We start from the raw sequence: 15,763 nt of genomic DNA on the forward strand, positions 1-15,763 counted from the left end.
AAAAATATAGTAATACAGTAATATTGTTGAAATAACTGCATTCTATTTTATTTTTAAATGTAATTTCTTCTTGTGATGATCAGTGTTGGGGGAAACCCATTACAAGTAACACTAGTTATGTAAAAAAGATGACTTTTTTCAAGTAATTACCGAAGTAATGCATTACTTTTAAAGTTACAGTGAAATATTTTATTTATTTATTTATTTATTTATTTATTTAAAAACCCAACCCAGGTAACAAAAAGTAATGCAAAAGTAATGCAATGCAATGCATTACTTTTCACAAAAAGGAACTTAAAATGACCCTGGACCACAAAACCAGTCTTAAGTCACTGGGGTATATTTGTAGCAACAGCCAAAAATACATTGTATGGGTATTTTGAAAAATTCCTACTGTAAATATATCAAAACTTAATTTTTGATTAGTAATATGCATTGTTAAGAACTTTATTTCGACAACTTTAAAGGTGATTTTTTCAATATTTTGATGTTTTTGCACCATCAGATTCCAGATTTTCAAATAGTTGTATCCTCGGCCAAATATTGTCTTATCATAGCAAACCTTACATCAATGGAAAGCTTATTTATTCAGATGATGTATAAATCTCAATTTGGAAAAATTGACCCTTATGACTGGTTTTGTGGTCCAGGGTCACAACGCTTGTGTTTATACCAGCCGAGCTTCCCCACGTGTTTTGACCCCCTATACTGCACACGTCTGTGGCGCATTACGGCTATGACAAGGCCACCAGCAGATGCTTGACTATCATCAAAACACAATACAGCACTTCTTAATCGTCGTCTTGTCTGATGCACTCAACCAAGCCTTCTAAACCCCCACCTTGTCTACCCACCCCCCAACCATTTGAATTTCCATAGGCGGAATTTATTTGAATGATATTCGAATGGACTTTGTGACATCACAAAACCCAGAAAACAATGCTGTAGACCAAACAAGTTGTTCATTGTAGTTCTTAAAACGTATCTCCCTTTGGAGTGGATTTCGCTTTCACAATACATATCGTTGCAAAGCAACTTTACAGCAAATTAAAGTTTTTACAATATATTTAGGTGTAGCTTACTAGTGGTGACTATGTCAGGTTGATGTATTCGGTAGTGCTATATGTTGTTTTAGGGTTGGCATCATCTGAAGACCTCTGAGGGGTTGGCATCATCTCTTCTTAAGTGTTCTGGATCCAGACTGAAGCTTGTGAATTCCTAGTTACCACGGGATGTCAATGGAATGGCAGAAACAGAGAACAAATAGGATCATAATTAGCATAGCTACTGTTCAAAGCAAAGAAAGATTTGTTCAACCAGAGCTAAAAGATTAATAATGTGCATTTGATCAGATATAACTGCAGGAAAAGTTTATGAGATGCATTATTTGAAAGCTTGTGTAAAAAGATGAGTCTCTAATCTAGATTTAAACAGAGAGAGTGTGTCCGTTCTCCAGACGTTATCAGGAATGCTGTTCCAGAGTTTGGGAGCCAAATGCGAAAAAGCTCTACCTCTTTTACACTCTTAAAAATAAAGATGCTTTGAAAGGTTCTTCACAGCGATGCCATATAAGAACCATTTTTGGTTCCACAAAGAACCATTCAGTCAAAGGTTCTTTAAAGAACCATCTCTTTCTTACCTTTTTTTAGAAGAACTACCAAAAGTCCAGAGTTTTGCGACCTTAGGGAGCATGATGGATTGTAATGTGGTAGAAGACTAGTTAGGTACGCAGGAGCTAAACCGTTAAGGGTCTTATAGGTAAGAAGTACTATTTTGTAGCTGATGCGGAGCCAGTGCAGAGACTTTAAAATTGGGGTAATACGATCATATTTTCTTGATCTGGTAAGGACTCTAGCAGCTGCATTTTGAACTATCTGTAGCTTGTTTATTGAAGATGCAGGACAACCACCTAGTAGTGCATTAATGTAGTATTTTGGTTACAATGACAGTAAAGCATTCTATTCTATTCTATTCTATTCTATTCTATTTTTATGGAGTAATGCAATATTGTAATGCAGTCTTCAGTGTCACATGGTTCTTTAGAAATCATTCCAAATCATTCCACACACATGGAATGTGTGTGTGTGTGTGTGTGTGTGTGTGTGTATGTATCATACATTTTTCATTTAAAAGGGACCCACACTCTTGATCTTACTTAAAAAAAAACAAAAAAAAAACACTGTTTTATAATGCTTTAAAAAGAAGAAGAACAAAGAAAGGCAAACAATGCCCTCTACACATGGTATTAGATCTAAGATGTAGGGTTTGTGGAATAATTTGGGAAATAACAATTGGAAATGTCTGTGCTTCAGTTGATTGTGGACTCGGTCGGCACAGTTGAGGTTGGAGAGCAGCTCATTATTGAAGCTGAAGCAGCGAGTCTTTGATGTGGCAAAATCACTGCATGAATTCCACACAGATGTTTCCCTGCTCTCCTGAGCAACAGCACAGACCCGACAGCCACACGACGACACCTCACTCAAACCTTCCCAATAAACTAGCTTTAACATTTCATTTATGTTTGGTTACTGCATAAATACTTTTATATCTGTGTTTATTTCATAGTTTAAATGACTTTAGTACTATTATAATGTGGAAAATAGTACTAGTAAAGAATGAGTAGGTGTGTCCAAACTTTTGTGATCTACAGTGTGAGGCTGAAAAAGATCAAGACAAACCATTACAAACACAAGGACACAATGTGAACATACATAAACATCATATCTTTTTAAAACTATGAGAAGAAAGGAGATGAGAAGAAGCAGTGTGGAGCTCATTGAGTCTGCATGAAGTTTGAGATGAGAGGGAGAGAGGGGGCTGTAATTACACAGCAGACTGTCAAACACACCTCCCCTCGGCCTCAGGGGGTCAGCTTGTAAAGGAAGGAAGGAAGTCATTTTCAGAACAAAAACAGAAAAGGCCTCTGGAAAAAAAAAGGGGTGGGGGGGGGGATGGCAGTTTGTGAAAAAGAAAACAAAGGCAGATGGACAAAGAATAAGGAAATGTAAATGTGGCATGGAATAGAGGAATCATCAGAGGAAGAGGCTCAATATCCGTGCCTGGAATAGAGATAGAGGGGAAAAGTTTGCTTTATGGCCTGCTGTCACACAATTCCTACCTCCTGACCGACCGACCGAAGCACCAACACATGGGTACAGCAGCCCCAGTCACCACAGCGGACGTCCTGATGGGCACAACGGACAGGAAAACTTCCTCACACAATTATTTTGGGCTCCAGAACTGGAAATAACAGTTAAAATGGACAAAATCACAAGCTACAAGTCAAAAATATGTATATAAATAAAACCAAAAGTTATAAATAATATTATATATATATATATATATATATACAATTTCTCGATTTTAAAGGGGTCATTGGATGCCCATTTTCCATAAGTTGATATGATTCTTTAGGGTCTTAATGAAAAGTCTATAATATACTTTGGTTAAAAATTCTCAATGGTTGTGTAAAACAACACCCTTTTTACCTTGCCAAAATCAGCTCTGCAAAAATCATCCCATTCTGAGGGATTGTTCCTTTAAATTCAAATGAGCTCTGCTCACCCCGCCCCTCTCTTCTCTCTGTGGAGTGACAAGCTGCTCTGAGAGATTGTTTACTTTAGCTGCATTTAGTGCATTTAGCCACCAAACTTGCTAACTAGCACATTATTAGGAAAGGTGATTGCAGAGATGGTTATGTAGATCGGGAGGCGCATTCCCTTCACAAACAAACGTAATCCACTGCATCTCCAGTGGCTCAGATGTCGGGAGTAAATTACGACCACTATGTTCATTATTACATCCAGCAACACATCATCTTGTCTAACTTACATCCCTGTTTCGGCATCGAAACAATGGAGGTCTGACTGTTGCAGCTGATCTGAGGTAAGACGCTCATGTCAATCAACTATCGTGGGAGCGGCCTCTTTGGGTGTGACGCCACAACGACAGGCATCTGAGAACGGCTCGATTTGAAAAAGGGGATATTATGTTTACAGATCAATTAAAAACCACTGCATGGATTTTTATCATTATAGGGTAGATTTGTACATACACTGCCAACATACATATTCAAACAACATGTAAAAGTGAACTTTGCATCCGATGACCCCTTTAATAGATTCTCATTTTGATGAACCAATATTGATTCTTAAACCCCAATCGATCTTTTGGTCTATGCTATTTTCAGCTGTTGAATGAACAATGCATAGTGCGTCTTCCTTCCAATAAACAGCAATAGGCTAGGCTTTGTGTTACTTTTGATATGAAACAAAGTCTCAGGTTTCAAATTCTGTCCATTTCATTAGGAAATTCAAGCAATAAATAGCATTTTGGTGCACTTTAAAGTGGCGTAATAGATTGTTGTAGCTTCAGAACAAAAACAAAACTGTCACAAATGTTTTCCTTTGCATTTGATTACGCACAGGCGAGTAGCCTACTCACTTTAGCTACAGCGATCTATCAAACCAAATTTAATATTCTACTAATAATACAATTAAATATGTATTATTTAAACATTTTTTAAACTATCTTCTTTTAAATGTTAATTTATTTAAATAATAATTAATTGTATGACAGACAACAAAATTACTAATGGCTACATTTACTAAGTTCACAATGAAAACTATATTGAAAATATTCTATTAATATAAAATCATGTAAATATAATATAATCAATTAATTAATATAAAAATGATTCGTATATATTATTTATTAAAATTGTATACATTTATATAAATTTAAATAAAATAAATAAATCTACAATTATGTTTTATGATGTTCTTATTTAAATTAGTGTATTATGATTAAAAAAACGTATTACAACATATGTTGTATATACAAATATATTTTATTATTTTTGTACAATGTTTAGCTAATTAAGGATATATGTGTGTGTGTTTGCAGAGTTTTTATTTAATGCATAATAATACATCACTGATACTAAAATAACGCTATGTATCTGTGCGCCCGTAAATATGGATGCACAAATAAAGATACGTTCCTAAAAAGGCCATCATATCTTTCATTCCAGAGATGTCAAGATCAGTTGATTTTAGCTTTCCGGGTCCTGTATAAATACATCAGTAAACACTGGGTCAGAGAGGGTTTGTAAGTGAGCTGTTCTACACTTGTGAAGAGTGTATTTGTAGACACTGATGATCGAGTACAGCGATCAAAAACACACAATGGACGCACATGTAAATACACACACGCTCCCGACTGCGCTAGAGCGGCTGCGTGGAGCTGCGCAGAGGACAGGGAGTATCATGTTCACATTTGTTTCAGATTTCAGCCATGTAAACAAAGGGAGGCAGGCAGACACGCTGGGGCCCGTTTAAATTAGGCCCCAATAAGATCTGTCAAATCCGCAAGCCCAGAGCCTCTCGCAAAGCCCAAATCGAATCAAAAGCAGCCCTTTGATGGTCTCCGAGTTTGGTCTCTATAACAATTATTTTTGTTTTAATAATCATTCCCTGGTTTTGGGCTGGAAGACACAGCAGAGCTTTGGTGGGAGGGAATGGAGCCCTTGCACACACACACATACATTAAGGGAATAGGGAGCAAGCGCTCAGATGCAGCAGGGTTTCTCCAGTCTCTTCTTGAGCCCAAGAATGATATCATGCATTCTAGGGAGTGTGGGAGCGAGTTTAAGCTCCGTCCTTGATTTGCTCCACTCAAAATGAATGACCTGAGAGGCACATCCATTAGTGAAGAATGTGCTGCAGTAAAGTTGTGCTTTTTTGGTTTAAAGGGGTCATATCATGAGGAATCCAATCTGCCTTGATCTTCTGAGAAAAGCGTTTGTTGTATAAAAACACACTGTAACTTTCAGAACTAAAAACTTCCTCCCCTGTGAAAAATTAGACGCTGTTAAAATAACATGTTCTGATTTTTCGCCGCAAAAACACCTATTGGGAAATCAGAAACTTGCCTCATGCAGTCATGGTGAGGTAATAAGGAGGAAGTAAGAAAAATGCTGTTATTTCCCAGTGCCAAAACAATTAATGATAAAAGAAAGTTCTCCATCAGATCTCGTGCTGTTTCTGGCTGTGCGTAGCACCTACTGCTCTGCACTTCCTTTTAAAGAATAAGAAGTACAAAAGAGCAAATGAAGTTTATTTTTAAAGGTGACAGCTAATAATTGAAATGGGTACTGCAGTCTAAATTCAAAATATTGTTTCTTCTGCCCCCTTCTTCTTAGACTCAACACTCTTGTTGGTTGCCAGATTGACAACAGAAAGCAACAAGACTTACGCTGTAAGCTGATGAGTTGATTTATCCCTGTTTTAATAAGCCTATGGTCACAAAGCTTTTTGGACGGATGCTGAGGCTTTTTTAGGTTGGGTAAAATCTGCGATCTCTGAGCCAGTTTGTTAATGGCTTCCATGCTTGCAGTATGCTGTTTTCAGCCAACTGGCAATCTGGGGTGTCAAAATACTACTGGGTAAATTGCAAAGACTATAGAATACCCCAAGATGTGTATAGTTTTAAATGGGGAAAAATGCAACACTCATTATGGGGGCGAAGCCCCGCCTTCTTAATGAAAGAGCCAGTCATTGATTAGTAAAGTTCGCGGATTGGAGCTGCCGTTAGAAGTCCTGGTTGCTATAGCAGTGTAGTAAACAAAACCGTGTTTCCACCATTCATACATACAGAGCCAAGCGGAACATGCAGGATTCATATCTAAACCATCTTCTTGCGTTTTAATATTCACATATATTAGTCCATATCGGGATTTGAATTAAGTGACAGACCCGATTTTGATTTATTTATCTAAAAATGGACGAATTCCGTGGCGTTCCGCACTATATATATATATTAAGCCTTAAAGTTCTGCATAATTTAGGGCGTGGTCACTTGAGTGACAGGTGAATTGCCGCCGCTGTCACCACCGTCGCGCTAGGCGGGTGTGGTTTCAGCAACCAGCTCCACCCACATCCCGCCTCTTTGCCCATTTTCGATTATCCAGGAGTGACGTGCAGTGACGTGATTCCAAGATGGCGACGGCCGATTGCCGCCCACTAAGAGCTTAAAAAATGCTCTTCAGAAACCTACGGGTGATGTCACGGACACTACGTCCATATTTTTTGCAGTCTATGGTGCATACGCATTTGCTGATGTCGCCTGAAAAATACGCTTTTTATAAATGCCATTGGAGCATGAGAAACAATATTTATGAGGTAGTTGTTGTCATTTCATTGGTTTTGATTTTAAATATGAAATTTAATCATCAACTTGGTGAACAGTTTTGAAGAATTTGATGTTTCCCCATTCAAAGATACAGGAGCTGCACTTGCATGGCCGAGAAGCATTTCAAAGATGGCCACAGAGTGAAATGACTTGTCTTCAGTGATGGGAATAACGGCATTATAAATAAACAGCATTACTAACGGCATTACTTTTTCAATAACAAGTAATCAAACAAATTACTGTTTCCCCCGTTACAATGCCATTACCTTTACTGACAATCAAATGTGGCGTTACTATAATTTATTATATTATTATTTTATATTTCAGTTCATCTGAATGGATGCGCAGCGTACCTGTATTTGAAAAAACGTATACTCTATGAAGGTGCATGACTAGCCGTTGCTTTGTCTCACACTCATGTAAAGAAAAATACAGAGCGAGAGAGTCTTATATACCCTCCATGTAAAAAATATTCTTTGCTGTATTTTCCTGTCAATATAACAGAGTTCCTTTGGAATTCTTCAGCTTTTAAGAACTGCTGGTTTCTCCGGTAGTAGGCGGAACTAATGCACAAATGGTAATCTCACTGGCTGGCGCTCACCTATTATCGCCTGTTTCGATTTCAGCAAATCATTTTGAGCACAGACAACTTGATTAATATTCATGAACCCAGCAGCTCATTAATCCTTTTTTATTTGTTATTATTCATAGTAGAATTCAAAGTAGTTTTGTTATCTTTTCAGGATTATTTTTAGTTTTTTCACCCTTTTTTATAGAAACACCAAATTACAAACAATACCTTAAGCACCACCACCAGTCTTAAATTCAGTCAATATGACAAATATGCATTCATACATGGTTATTCTAATTACTAAAGTTTAATGCTAAATTATCATAATATAATGCTTGACTGACTGATGCTAAGTGCACATTCAGATATTAAAAAAAAAAAAACTCTGCCATTAAGCTTTATATATCTGTTGAGTAAACTAAAAATTTCATTTAGTTCATTTATTTTATTTAAATTTCATTCAACATATTTAATATTGGGGGCATCCAAGTTATAGGTTTACAGGTAGGGTCAGGGTTAAGCCAGAGGTTTTCAACTCTGGCCCACGAGATCCATTTTCCTGCAAAGTTTGGTTAAACTCACCTGCCTGTAACTTTTTAGTGATCCTAAAGACCTTGATTAACTTGTTCAGGTATGTTTGATTAGGGTTGGAGCTGAAATCTGCAGGAAAATACATCTCGTGGGCGAGAGTTGAGAACGCCTGCACTACACCATAGGCCTTCAACCCTGTTCCTGGGGACCCACTGTCCTGCAAAGTTTATTTCCAACCTGCTTCAGCACACCTGGCCTGTGACTTGTTAAGTAATCTTAAAGACCTTGATTAGCTGGTTCAGGTGTGTTTGATTAGGGTTGGAGTTAAGCTCTGCAGGACAGTGGGTCCCCAGGAGTAGGAGTGAAGACCTATGCACTAGACGATTTTAAAACCATGAGAGACCACAGACATGAAGATAGTCTAAACTGATTTTTAGCCTTATAATCCTCTAAACGCACGCACTAGATGATTCAGTGATCTGTGGCATGTCTCTAGCTGCCAAATTTCAGCTATAGAAGTACACAACAACAAGTAAGTGAAGGCCCATAGAACTGCTTGGGGGAAAGTTACGAATTTTGGCAGTCTCTGGGCCCTATTTTAACGATCTAAGCGCATGGTCTAAAGCACACGGCGCAGGTGCACTCAGGGTGTGTCCAATCCACTTTTGCTATTTTAAGGACTGGAAAAGCAGTCTGTGCACCCGGCACATGGTCTAAAAGGGTTGTCCCTATTCTCTTAATGAGTCATGGGTGTGTTTTGGGCATAATGTGCATTAAACCAATCTCAATCTCAAGTCTCAACTCCCATTCCCTTTAAGAGCCAGTTGCGCTCACGCCATGGCGGATTCGCCATTCACATGGCGGAATTTGCTTAACGCTTCTCCAGAGAGCAGGGCCGGTGCCGGGGGCGGGGGGCATTCATGGGCCGAGCCCCCTCAAATGAGTTACTGTACACCCCCTTTCTATCCTCTCCACTCCTTGTTGAATGTGATTGCTTTTGAAAGCGAAAAAAACAGCTCACATAAGAAGGCATTTGACTAGCCATTATGGCATGTTGGCATTTTTATGTTTATGTACACAATAATAATCTTATTTTTTTTTAGGATTTTATTTTTTATGACAGGACAGATCAGAATGGACAGGAAGCAAAGTGGGAGAGAGATAGGGGGCGGGATCAGGATCGGAAAAGGTCCTCGAGTCGGCATTCGAACACAGGGCGCCCGTAGCGCAATGGCGCTGTATATCAGCACACTACCCACAAGGCTATCGTGCCGACCACAATAATAACCTTTAACATTGTAATCCTTTCATTTTCAATATTTGGCATGTTTGTGTGCTGCTGTGTGTCCCTGTGTGTGTAATAAGCAGAGTGTATGTGCATTGTGCACCTGCCTATAAGCGCATATTACTAACACACTCTTTAAATAACAAAACAAATGTTGCTCCATTGACTTTAGACCAGGTTTCAGTTGGTCAATGGCCGCAGTGCACCAGGAACATGAAAGGGCCCTCTGACTCAAACTCTCTAGTGCCAACACTTTTCCAAAATGTCATGTTTATGCTAATAACTTTTGAACCGTACATTTTAGAAGTTCATTTCAAGATTCAATGACTCAAGATTGTTTCGCAGTTTTTAATAGTACGAAAACCTACTTTTTCGCAGCTCATCCTAAATGGTTTGTCTGATTTTCACCAAAATTGGCTCAGAACCTCTTTAGACCATGCTGGCATGAAGAATTCCAGTTGATTAGTCAAACCATTCTTGAATAATGCACAAACGAATTTGACGAAGAACACTTACACTGACCACGCCACATCAGTTGGTCAAAAGTGATAAACCATCCGTTAACCATCAATAGTGAAATTTTAAAAAATGCTAATAACTTTTGAACAAATAAGCCTATTGTAATGAAACTGTACTCCTTGGGTCATGCCGAGAACATGGATAACAATTTTGCCGTAGTTGGCTGAACTTCCTGTCTGCCATTTTGATATTCTTTAAAAACATACTTTTTTAAACTCCTCCTAGACTGTTTGTCTGATTTTTACCAAATTTGAGTCAGATCATCTTCAGACTGTGCTGACAAAAAGTTATGGATTTGATGTTGATAGAAAAAAATGGTTTTCGTAGAGTGCCGCAACAAATTTGAGGCATGATGCCAAAATGACTCTGAGGCTGTATCTCTGCAAAGCTTTGACATATTGGCACCAAAATGTATTTGTGCCATTGTCACCTCACACTGACCACACCACATCAGTTTCATGACAGCAACGCCTACTGGTTGACACTAATAAATCTTATGGTCATATTAATAGTAATTGTATTCGATTTTTCAGCCGTTTGCTTAAAATCATAATTATGTCTTTAATTGCTCATTGATGCAGTTGGTCTGATGCTGCCAGCCATGCTGGCATGACTTATCTTGCCTTATTTGTGCTTGTCCCCTTAAATTGCTGCTTGCAGCTATATTTTATTTTATTTCCAATATATTTCATTAACAAAAATGTTTAATAGTTGTAGTTATAGTTAAAGACAATAATCCTGGTGTGAAGAACATTTTAATAATCTGAAGAGACTTTTGTGCAATGAAAATATTCCATAAATTTTAAAGTTTCTTCATAGAACCAAATGTAGATTTGCAAAGGTGCTGTTATTGAAATATGTAGCATACATAAACAGAGAAAAAATAAGTATAATGAGTTGACCTCAATGGGAAAAAAATAAATCAGTGATTAAAGAATTAGAAAATTACTTACAACCCTGAAACTGAAACTTCCAAGCCTGCTATCTAAATGCATCCAACCAAGAGCGAGTTTACAGAGGAAGAACTTATTAAGTCCGCACATGGAGTCCAGCTTTTCTCCCTGTGGGCTGAACTTTCATCAGGATCTGGACACTTTTCACTTCCTGTCCATGGCAACAGGCTGAGACGGGCCTCAGTAAACAAATCCAAAAGATCTCATTCAGTGGCTGTTTCTGCAGCTCAGTGCACAGAAACAAAGCACAACTGACACAAAGTAACCTTATTTTGGGATGAACTTAGAACTCGAGATGCTTAGCTCTGCAAACTTGCCATTGTGGGTGGTTGCCAGAGCATTACTAAGGTGTTTTAGCACATTACTGTGTAGATGATGGGTTGTTCTGGTTAGTTGTCAAGTGTTTACTTATCAGAAATGTTCATGGATACAAAGTGTCTCACTAGATAAGCTTCTGGTCATGAAAGAGACAGTTTTGTGCTCATCCAGTGTGCGACCTGGTGCCCACTGACAGTGATAAGAGAGGCAGACCGCGGCGAGACAATGCCCACTGTGGCTTTTCCTCAGCTGGCCGGTGTGGGAAAGCACTCACCCCTCCCCGTCCAGTCAGAGGATGTGGAGGCTCAAAGCTGTTATCTGCTCACAATAACATCCTGGTACATGTACCGCACTGTTCTGTCCAAGGGAAGTTGGATACAAATAAAAGACGGCGCAATCAAGGACCGGGGTGGAGGGAGTGACAGTAAACACAAGAGCTATTTACTAAGGTCAAACCAGGGAAATATTACTTCCAATGTCATCAGTAACCAGCCAAGACATGTTTAAATAGTTTATAAATGGCAGAGAGGTCATAAGAAAGAAACAACAAAGTTACAATGTTACACTGTAAACATCTTAAAGGTCCTAAAATGCTGAACTTTCTTCATCCAAATTATAATTTCCTCATTTTTGATTCTTTTGATTTTGAAGTGAAATGTGGCATGAGATTCAGCCTGTGGGGAAGTCGTTCATGCAGTCAAGCTGATGATTAGTGCACTGCCTGATGGGTCCAGACAAGAACGGCTGTATCTGCGCCTGAATGACTCTAAAAACAACACCTACAGCAGGAGACAAACAACAGGTGGAGGAACAAGCCCAAACAAGCAAACAGGAAAGAGCAGAAGCAGCTGTCTCACACTGCCTCCAGACAGGAAAGCTCCGAGCTCGCCACGCTCTTCTTCAAACAGCACTGTGGCCTGACAAAAACAGGAAGGCAGATTACTGCGATTTGCAGGTCTACAGTAGCCTAAATGAATAATTCGCCTAATTATTACATTTACGCATGTCATTCCAAACTCGTAGGATGACTTCTGTGGTTCATATAATACATGCACAGATGCACAGTGTCATTTACATAAACACAAAACACCATTATGGTAATACACATGATGCTAAAATAATGTAATAAACATTCATTAAACAACATGAGATGAAACATTAAACCCCAATGCACAGAAGAAAACTAAGAATAAACAGTTATTTCAATGAAAAATCAACAGATGTGAGTTGTCACACATGGAATTATGAGAATGTCAATTTTATGTCAATGTAAATTTTAATATGACTTGTGTTTTGTTCCAAAAACTGTACATTTAAACAGTAGTTTGTGTAAAATGTCTTGTTTTTCACCATATAAATAGAGCAACGGGCCCTTCACATACAACACGTTTTTTTTCCTTTCCACTGCTCCACTGCTTTTCCATTGTTTATCTGTTATGGACATGTTTGACCATTGCGCTCACATCTCGTGTCTTTTCCACCTTTCTATAAACATGGTGCTCAAGTGGCATGTCCATCAATGCATTTTTTCCCCAAAGCTAGCATATTTTTTCAGTGGGAGCTCCGCGTTTTTAAAAGATGCATTTTGATACGATGGACCCTTTTCACAAGCCTGTGATGATGCGTTTCATCATCATAAATCCTTTAACGTTTTTTATATTTTGATTTTTTTAAATATGTATGTACATTTATAACACTATAGTTTGTATTATACCACCTTTTCATCAAGTTACAAAAAAACTAGTTAACGCTATGTGAGGGTGTTTCTAATGCCACGTCTATGGGAGGGACGGTAAATTTGACATTGTTCTCTCTTCTGACTGCCGATATCAGTCTCTCTCTATTTTTTTTTCCTTTGATTGGAAGTTGTGAAAACACTATCGTGTAGTTTTTCTTTTGCTATATGAGCAAATGGGAATGCAAAAAATATATTTGTGGTACTCTCCCATTCACTTCTCGGATTTTACCCATTTTATTACGACTTCCGCTATGAGAAAACCGGAAATGTGAGAAAGGACCATCGCTGCGTCTCAGTTCACTTACTTTTCTACATTTTTTTCCCCGTAAGAGCTGTTTGTAAATTTTATGGGTCCGACTTACAGTCTCATTTGTGTCCAGCTATTTTAGCTGTACAAAACAGCTTATTTTGCAGCTTGATATTGCAAATTGGTGTGTCCTAGCATACTATTTTAATGTATCTGAATTATGAACACACTGGTTTATAGTACAATCAGTTTTACAGTTTACTGCACGTTGCTATTATTCTTGTTGTGATTTCCTTATAGCGGCTAGTCGGCTAAACTGGAAGTCTCACTTATAGGCTTCTGCATTAAAGAAAAAGATGGATACTATGCCCTAAAAGCAAAGCCACTGGAAGGCAAGCCCGCAACCATTAGCCAAAAAAGCTTCCGGTCTGGCAGTATGTGGGAAAGATGACCAAGGAAACGGCTTGTCATTTAATGAATCGACAGCCTATCTGCTAATCTTTAACAGGTTTTACACTAAACTACACTTCTGGATTGAACTATTTTTAGAATTTACCATGATCACTGACTGGGATTTAGCTTACAACACTTCTCATTCATTCCTATGGTATAAATGGCGATTGAGTGTCGCACAACTCTGACTGAAATTCAGTGATGTTAAGGCTGTAATGTGATTGGTTATTAAGGGACACGTGATCCTATGTAGCCGTTACGTTTTCTCCTATAGTAAGTACAGACCCTCTCATCTCCCTATAGTAAGACAATCTCTGCTAAAAGTATGTACTTTTGAGTTTGTAGCAGAATAGTAACTAGGCAAGCTCTGGGACATACTACTTCGTCATAACTGCGTCTTTAACGAACACTCTTTTGCTTAGTTATGTGCATTCTGTAACTGTTTAAACTGCCCTGTTAAATTCTTGTCACAGTTAACATCATCCACAGTTCGTTTAATTTAATTTCCTACTTTATTGGAAAAAATTAAGAGACACGTTGATCTGCCAGTTGTGGGATTTTATGACGTGAACGGCTCATGTGTTTGCATAATGACGGTTTAGAAAGTTTACCAAACGTATCATTATAAAAGTTAACAATGTTGCTGCAGATTAAACATAATGTGGATAACATTAAATACTGTTTCATCAGGTTAGACACTGATTATTTATCACAAACCCCTTTCTCTACCTGTCCGTCGGACTTGCATATCCGCCATGTTTGTAGTTTTTAAACACTTTTTATGCGTGTTTGTAGTTTTAATCAAATCTCTGCTAAAAGTATGTACTTTTGAGTTTGTAGCAGAATAGTAACTAGTAACTAGGCAAGCTCTGGAACATACTACTTCGTCATAACTGCGTCTTTAACGGACACTCTTTTGCTTAGTTATGTGCATTCTGTAAAATATATATTATTATGTCTCTGACTGAGCGATTGAGGTGTTGCGTTGCTGGATGTAATAATGAACATAGTGGTCGTCATTTACTCCCGACATCTGAGCCACTGAAGATGCAGTGGATTACGTTTGTTTGTGAAGGGAATGCACCTCCCAATCTACATATATCCGTCTATGTTCACGCAAATCATTCATGATCCAGCTTCACTTACAGCAGAAGTGAGTATAAGCGTTTTTTATGAATCTTTGCGATCGCCTTTTCTTATAACGTGGTAGTTAGGAAGTTTACCGGCTAAACACGGCTGAATGCGGCTAAAGTAAACAAGACCGTCTTTCCACAGAGAGAAGAGAGGGGCGGGGTGAGCAGAGCTCATTTGCATTTAAAGGAACAACCCCTTAAAATGAGATGATTTTTGCAGAGCTGATTTTGACAAGGTAAAAAGGGTGTTGTTTTACACTACCATTGAGAATTTTTAACCAAAGTATATTATAGACTTTTCATTAAGACCCTAAAGAATCATATCAACTTGTGGAAAATGGGCATCTGATGACCCCTTTAAGTTAAATAAAGTTAAATTGCAATATTTTTTTGCCAATTGGAGTTGGTCACCATTTAAAGGGATAGTTTGTCTAAAAGTTACAATTATGTCATCATTTACTCAATCTCGTGATGTTTGATATATGAGTTTCTTTCTTCTGTTGAACACAAAACAAGATATTTGAAAGAATGTTGTAAACAAAAAGTTGACAGTAACCATTAAAGGGATAGTTGATAGTTGACCAAAAATGAAAATTCTGTCATTAATTACTCACCCTCCTGTCGAGACCTTTGTTCATCTTCAGAGCACAAATTAAGATATTTTTGATGATCCAAGAGCTTTCTGACCCTCCACCCTCAGAAAGGTCTTGGATTTCATCAAAAATATCTTAATTTGAGTCAGAAGATGAACGAAGGTCTTACGGGTTTGGAATGACAAGAGTATATTTGATAGTATATTTTTTCTACCGACAACAGTTTGATAA

This window comes from Labeo rohita, chromosome 13 (assembly GCF_022985175.1).
Source record: "Labeo rohita strain BAU-BD-2019 chromosome 13, IGBB_LRoh.1.0, whole genome shotgun sequence".
Classification (NCBI taxonomy): Eukaryota; Metazoa; Chordata; class Actinopteri; order Cypriniformes; family Cyprinidae; genus Labeo; species Labeo rohita.